The sequence below is a fragment of the Budorcas taxicolor genome, chromosome 7, assembly GCF_023091745.1.
Source record: "Budorcas taxicolor isolate Tak-1 chromosome 7, Takin1.1, whole genome shotgun sequence".
Taxonomy (NCBI): Eukaryota; Metazoa; Chordata; class Mammalia; order Artiodactyla; family Bovidae; genus Budorcas; species Budorcas taxicolor.
This window is the reverse complement of record NC_068916.1, coordinates 71,828,905-71,836,394: the sequence shown is the minus strand read 5'-3', so window position 1 is coordinate 71,836,394 and position 7,490 is coordinate 71,828,905.

Genomic DNA, 7,490 nt, shown 5'->3' with positions numbered 1-7,490 from the left:
TAGAGAGAAGCTTATTTACAACATATTAAAAGGAAATAGGATTGTGGAGGCAGTGGCAGGAATTGATGATAGAATATAGGTTCTTGGGCCTTAGCCTTTTGAAGGTAAATGACCCAAAATAGAACACTCAAAGTCAAGTTTGTTCTCATCTATTTGGGGGTCTCCAAGGTCATGGACACCCTATAGGATCCCCTGACCACGCTTAGACAGAGATAACATGCCATCCTCAAGGTATTTTGCCCGTAGGGAGTATGGTGAAAGTACCACTTCCAGGGACAGGAGTATAGTATAATCAAAAGTCATTAGAACACCTCCAAGCCCCAATCTACCCTCCAAAGTATCTTTACACCAGCTCTGGTATCTTTAGTGTCTATTTGAATATTCCTTGTCCACTCACCACCTCAAAGTACAGTCCATTCTGTTTTTTAGCTCTAGCTTAAAAGTTCATTTCAACTAGGTAATACAAACACATGGCACAAAGGTTAAAAAGATAAAAAAATGTTTACAGTGAAAATTACATCTCTCTCCTCCCCTGCTCCCTTCAGAAGTTTCCCTTACAGAAGCAATCACTACTAACAGCAAAGTCTATGCATTGATAAACATACATGAATATTTTATTTTTGTAACATAATTAGAGCAATTATACACCCTCCTGCCTGGCATTTTTTCTCTCATAGCTTCCATATCAGTAACTAGAGAACTATTCTTTCGTAACAGGTGTATGTATAGTTTTCTTCTGTGGTTCTAATTTGTTGTTAAATTTTCTTTTTGACTGAATCGAACTCTCATCTCCTTATATTTTTCCTCGTCTGTCTGTTCTCTGAAGTCCTTGAAAATGGGCTAATCTCACTTGTGCTCTACTTCCCGCTTGAAGTAAGGAAAGTTTCCCTGTACAGTAAGTCCCCTACGTGCAAACCTTGAAGTTTCGAACTTTAAAAGATGCCAACATGTATCAGGCACGAGAGAAACTGCAGCTTGCTCTCCATCTCCTATTGCTGACAATCCTTTAGCTCTACCGTCTCCCGCCTCCTGTCCCTCCTCTGGTCAGTAACTCTTCCTACCTGTTCACTCAGTACCAGCCCCTGTGTGCCAGCTGTCATGCTATACTTGTACTTTTCAAGGTAGTGCATTGTAAGACTAAAAATGTTCTCTTTATTTTTTGTGTTTGTTTGTATTATTTGTGTGAAAAATACCTATTACAGTACTATATGGCTGATTGTGTTAGTTGCATACCTAGTTAGACTTATAAACAAATTGCACTTACAAGCACATTCTTGGAGTAAACTCCTTCATAGGTAGGGGATTTACTGTACTATGTGGAGACTGATAGAGTACTCTGCTGCCATAAATAGCTATGAAAATGATGATGAATTCCTGAAGACACTATAGATATTGGTTAAGAAAGGCTGTTTTCAAATCTGGACCCTACCACTTGCAGCTAAGCAATCTTGGACCAGTTACTCTAACTCTGGGTCTCCTCAATTTCTTCAACTGGAAGATGGAAATAAAAATAGCACTCAAGAAGACAGAGTTGTTGAGTAGATTAAATGATGTTTGTCAAATGTCTAGCACATGGTAAGAAATCAATCAATGCTAATTGCTGCTGTTATCTCCATCTTCCTTAGAGGATAAAGATCAACTTCCCAAGACCTCTTAGATGATGCTCAGAGAAAAAGACAACAATGAAAGGAAACCTCTGCTCTCAGCTAGCATCTCTGTCTCTTGAATGTTATCTCTGCAGGGGATAATTGTGTGTGGGTATATGCACATTGTTATTAAGGTAAGATGGCAGTGCCAGGTTGCCCTTCAAAACAATGGTAGCTTGTTTTCAGATCCAGTCCTTACTGACACCAAAAGCAGTTGACTTTGGTCTGTGTCAGGAGAGTGTCACTGGACTTGCAACTATCTTCCCACAGAACTGCCCCCGCCCCACCATCTCAAACTAGGGGCATCTGCTCACACACACAGCTACAGGCTCCAGGGACCCAGAGAAATTATCTGAGGCCCTTGGGGCTATGGCAAGCCCTATGCAAATGCACCCTATACTTGACTTTGCCAGAGTCTTTGCAGGCAGCAAGACAGGTTTCTGGCTCTGAAAAATGTGGGTTAGTCCCAGGTGGCCTTTAGGTGGGTTAGTTAATATTTCTGGGTGGCTACACTAACTGGGTAGAGTTAGCGTAGTCACCCAGAAATACCCTTGTGTTCTTGCCAATCCTCAACTCAGCAGCATTGCAGGCAGCTTTGGTTTGACTTCTAAAGTGAGCAGGCAACTTGAAACCTCGATGATGATGTAATGGTTTCTTAGAGATACACTTAGCAAGACAGCTCAAATCAATAAGATCCTGCTAAATACCAGTGATTGTTTGAATGAATCTGTAGAGGTGCTGCCATGTAGAAAATGCACATTCATATTAATTACTGTTAAGAGATTTTCATCAGTAGCATTTAAATTTCAACATTTCTTGTCAAATTAGGATACTTATGTGCAGAATCCTAAATATAATATAGAAGCAGTAGTAAATGTTCTGTAAAGCCATTTATCTTCATAGATGAAGATAAAGCCATCTTTCTTCATAGAAAGAGAATAAAAGTGGGTATGTGGCCACATATGATATGCCAAGCTCTAAATACTTTGCAAATAATACAATTAACCCTCACAATAACACCAATGAAATACTATTATTTTTATCTCTGTTTTACATATAAATAAACTCAGGTACAGAAGGGATAAAGGACTAAAGATCAAACTCCTTTTATGTGAAGGGTGATGGATCCAAGATTTGAACCCAAGTTGACTGACTCTGGACCCCACATGCTTTACTGCTGATTGTAACATCTTCTCCCACATGACTGCAAATTTGTAAATATCTAGTTTTCAAATTCTAATCTAATACTAAGGGAACATGGGGCTTTGGATCCAGATGAGTCTGGGTTAGTATCCTGACTCCAACACTTACTAGCTGTGTGAAGGTGAACTCCTAAACCTGTTTCTTCATCTGCAAAACATTAGCACCAATGCATCCCACACGATAAGATAATACAGGCAGAATGCACAGTAAGATGGTGCTTCCAGGCCTAGCTTGTTCCATAAACTCCAGTTTACTCACTTGACTTATTTCTGGAATGATATATACAACACTGTGTTAAACACCGGTCAAAAATTACCAGCAAAGGCTGTTCAACATGGTTCACATTCTTATCACACACATAATGCAGACTGAACATTACTGAGTCAGGAGGTACATGCTGCTGTGAGGCTATATAAAGGGGACTTTTTCTTCTAACTTTTTGTTTTATATTGGAGTATAGCTGATTAACAATGCTGTGATAGTTTCAGGTAGACAGCCAAAGGACTCAATCGTACATACACATGTATCCATTCTCCCCCAAACTTCCCTCCCAAGGGGACTTTGACCAGACAAAAAAAGGTTTCCCTGAAGAGAAGAAGAACACCTGTAACTTCATCATTCATAGAAGTAGCTATTTAGCCCAACAGATTTAATTGTCTCTATACATGGTCATGGGTGTAGGACACTGGGTGTTCTTTCTGCTGTGAATTTGAGCACTGGCACTCAGGAGGCCATCAGAGAAGAGTAGGCTGGTTTAGGGACTATGTTAGAAATTTGATCTCTACCTCCCCATGAATCCTGCCCGGACAGTGCTGGAGAAACCTCAGTGTGACCTTCTCTGGGACAGTCTGTAGCACATAAGAGCTGCTCAGTACATATTAGTGAAAAGTATAAAGAAGAAATACAAAGTGCAGAGGGGAAATTCTGGGATTTACAGAGTACCTCACTTTATTCAGAGTTCTTTCTCTTTATCAGTAAGGCAGAGCTCAGTGTAAACTACCAGGTTTGAATGATTCCACTACAGGCTGCCTGATCTCGAGCAAGTTCTCTCTTTATGTGTTTCAGTTCAGTCGCTCAGTCGTGTCCAACTCTTTGCGACCCCATGAATTGCAGCATGCCAGGCCACCCTGTCCATCAGTTTACTCCTCTTAAAAATAGATTATCAGTTCAGTCGCTCAGTCGTGTCCATGTCTGACTCTTTGTGGTCCCATGGACTGCAGCACGCCAGGCTTCCCTATCTATCACCAACTCCCAGAGCTCGCTCAAACTCATGTCCAACGAGTCTATGATACCATTTAACCATCTCATCCTCTGTCATCCCCTTCTCCTGCCTTCAATCTTTCCCAGAATCAGGGTGTTTTCCAATGAATCAGGTCTTTGAATCAGGTGGCCAAAGTATTGGAGCTTCAGCTTCAACCCTTCCAATGAATATTCAGGACTGATTTCCTTTAAGACTGACTGGTTTGATCTCCTTGGAAGAAAAGCTATGACCAAACTAGACAGCATATTAAAAAGCAGATTTTACTTTGCCAACAAAGGTCTGTCTAGTCAAAGCTATGGTTTTTCCAGTAGTCATGTATGAATGTGAGAATTGGACTATAAAGAAAGCTGAGCAAGGAAGAATTGATGTTTTTGAACTGCGGTGTTGGAGAAGACACTTGACAGTCCCTTGGACTGCAAGGAGATCAAAAATAGATTATGGTGATAATTAAATAAGATAGTGTGTAAAACACTTAGCACAGTGTTAGCATATGGTAATCTTCATCACTGTGTTAATGGAGTGGTCAATGGCAGATGATGTTTTGTTTTTTTTTTTTTAATCCATGTAGCACAACTAAAATGATTGGTCACAGCATTCTCCTTTTACATAAAAGGAATACCTGAGGTTCAGAGGTCTAAAGTTACACAGCTAGTCAAACCCAGGTCATCAGGATCCAAACCCAGCAACCCAGGTGAACCAGCAGAAGCCTTTAGAGCAGGCCGGTGCCACTGGGAAATCATCAAATAAAAACCCCCCTCAGGGAGCAGGCGCAGAAGCGTGAGGTCAGCTGAAACCAGTTCCTTCTATCTAAGCAAGCGCAGAGCACACTTCAAAATGTTGAGCCCTAGTTGTTTCCCCTCCTTCCCTTTTCTGGAATGGGGTGAAGGATGCAGAATTGTCAAACTGGAAAGAGACAGATTTTACTCCCATGAGCTCAGCAGGGAAAAGGTGAGACACCAGGCAAAGGCGTCCTCCTCTCACAAGACTGTGCTACCCTGAGTGTGAGGTGGTGAGCAACGCATGTTCGATTCATTCCCCCGTAGTTTACCATTTAATGGGACTCTGGCTCCTGCCACAACAGAGGCTGAAAGTCTAAACTCACGCTGCCCCCTAATGTGCGGATGCCACATCCAGAAGGCTGCAGCTGGGAGAGTAGAAATGATGTTGCCTGAGCAGCCGACGAAAAGCAGGAAGAGAGGGGAAGGACTCCGGTACAGCAGCGGGCTCTGTGTGAATTCAGTGTGTCACTAGCTCTGTGTTTTATCTACGCCAAGGATTCTCAGCACTAGTGATTTTGTGAGCCGAATAATTCTTATGAGGGATTGTTCCTTGCATCCATTGTAAATGTTTAGCACTATCTCAGGGATAATGCTAAAAAGATATTTTATTGATATCTTTTCATTTAGATACCAGTTAAAATCTTCAGCCGTGACAACCAAAGATGTCTCTGGACATTGGCAGAAGTCTTCTAGGACAAAACTGCCCCCTTTTGAGAACTAGTACTTGACATTTGACTTGCAAACGGACCACGGCTGTGGGTTTGGCATATTCCTGACTTCATTTAAGGGCACAGCCAAGAGTTCATGGCCTGACTGTGCCTAAAGAAAAAGTCCTGCATCACTGGGAGAGAGATTTTTGTTCTGTCTTTGCAAATTGAGGCGAATCAGGAAGCATTTGGCTCATCCCCTTGTCTCCTGTGGAAGGCAGCAGTCATGAGGTACTTAGCTTCCTCAGCTTCTTTTCAGCTTTCTAAGGCCCACCTATATTTTTAGGAAATAGTTTCTCAGCACCTGATGTACAGTGGTATGAATCATGTCCAGAGAGGTGAACTGAAGGAAAAAGTTGTTGCAGAAATCCCTGCCGTGCCTCCACCTCCACACACAGGGCTGGGGAACAGCAGCAGATCAGTAACAAGCTAGCAGATGTTCATCTTGAAAATCATACTTAGCTCTATCCCACAAGTATTTCTTGGCCCAATTTCTTATATTAGGCATTGTGCCAAATAAAGTGGAAGGTGCTGAGATGAAAGAAGCATTGCCCCCAGATCCAAAGCTTCTAATCTATTTGGAAGGACCACATGGGCTACATATCTTCTAAATTCAAGACCTGCAGTTTGAATCCAGATTTGGATTCTCTCTGATCACCTTGTAAACTTGGAGTATGCATTATTCCAGGGGCCAGAATGTGAACAATGTGAATGTGTGGGCTCTTTCTAGACATTGATTTGCATTAGATCCTCTGTCTTCTTTGTCTGGATCCTTGGTTTGGAAAAACAAGGGTTCAGGAGAACAGAATACTCATTTATTCACTCAATTCCTATTTATTGATCACAATTATATTCAAGACTGTGCTAACCTGAGTGTGAGGTGGTGAGCAAAGCTTGTTCCATTCATTCTCCCGTAGTTTACCGTCTAATGGGGAAGACAGACATTAGGCAGAAATGTCACAAAATAATGTGTATTCACCATTAATAATAGCTACAATAGAAAAGATCAAGTATACCCCTGTGTCTGAGCCTGGTTACAGTCTGAGAATGATGGGGAAGGTGTTACAAGCAGTGGTGTTAAGCAGTGGCTGTTAACATGGGCTTTGTGAGATGAGGTATAAGCAGGGTGACTGCAGGACCAGTGAGACAGGGAAGTTACGAGTTGCATTTCTGTAGAGGAAACAGCACCATGTTAGTTCCTGGTGGGGTTTGTGCTTAGGAAGTTCCCTGGGCAGGGCATGTGTTCACAAAGAGGATCCTGGGGTTGGGTTGGTGGTTAAATACATCTCAGCGGATTCTTGGGCCCCAGAATTCAAGGAGGAGGGGGCCAGAATTGCACAAGTTCCTGTGAAACTCCCCCAAGGATTCCTGGAAGTAACTCTGGGACATTCTGACCTAGGGCTGACCATGGCTTTACAGTGTGAAAGTGGAACCAAAAGTCTTCAAATAATATCACAAAGTTGTTTAATAAGAGGCAAACGAAAGGCCTGGGCTCTGAGGGCCTTGTAGCAGAGAGCCCTCCAGATGACAGGGAAGTTTTGAAGATTCCTGAAAGAGGAAAGGCTTTACCTGAGCCTGGAAATATGAATGTTTTAAAAGCATTTCTTAAACTGATGTCATCATTCCCAAATATTATCTGGCAAGTATTTTCTGCTCAGACTGAAGAACTAAGATTCAAAGGGGAATGGCCTCTCTCTACAGAACACAGTGGAGGGAAAAAAGGAGCCAGTTGTATTAGGAACCTAATTAAATATGTGGGCTGAGCCATTTCAGTCATGCCCAACTCTTTGCAAACCCATGGACTGTAACCCACCAGGTTCCTCTGTTTATGGGATTCTCCAGGCAAGAATACAGGAGTGGGTAGCCATTCCCTTCTCGAGGGGATCTTCCCAAC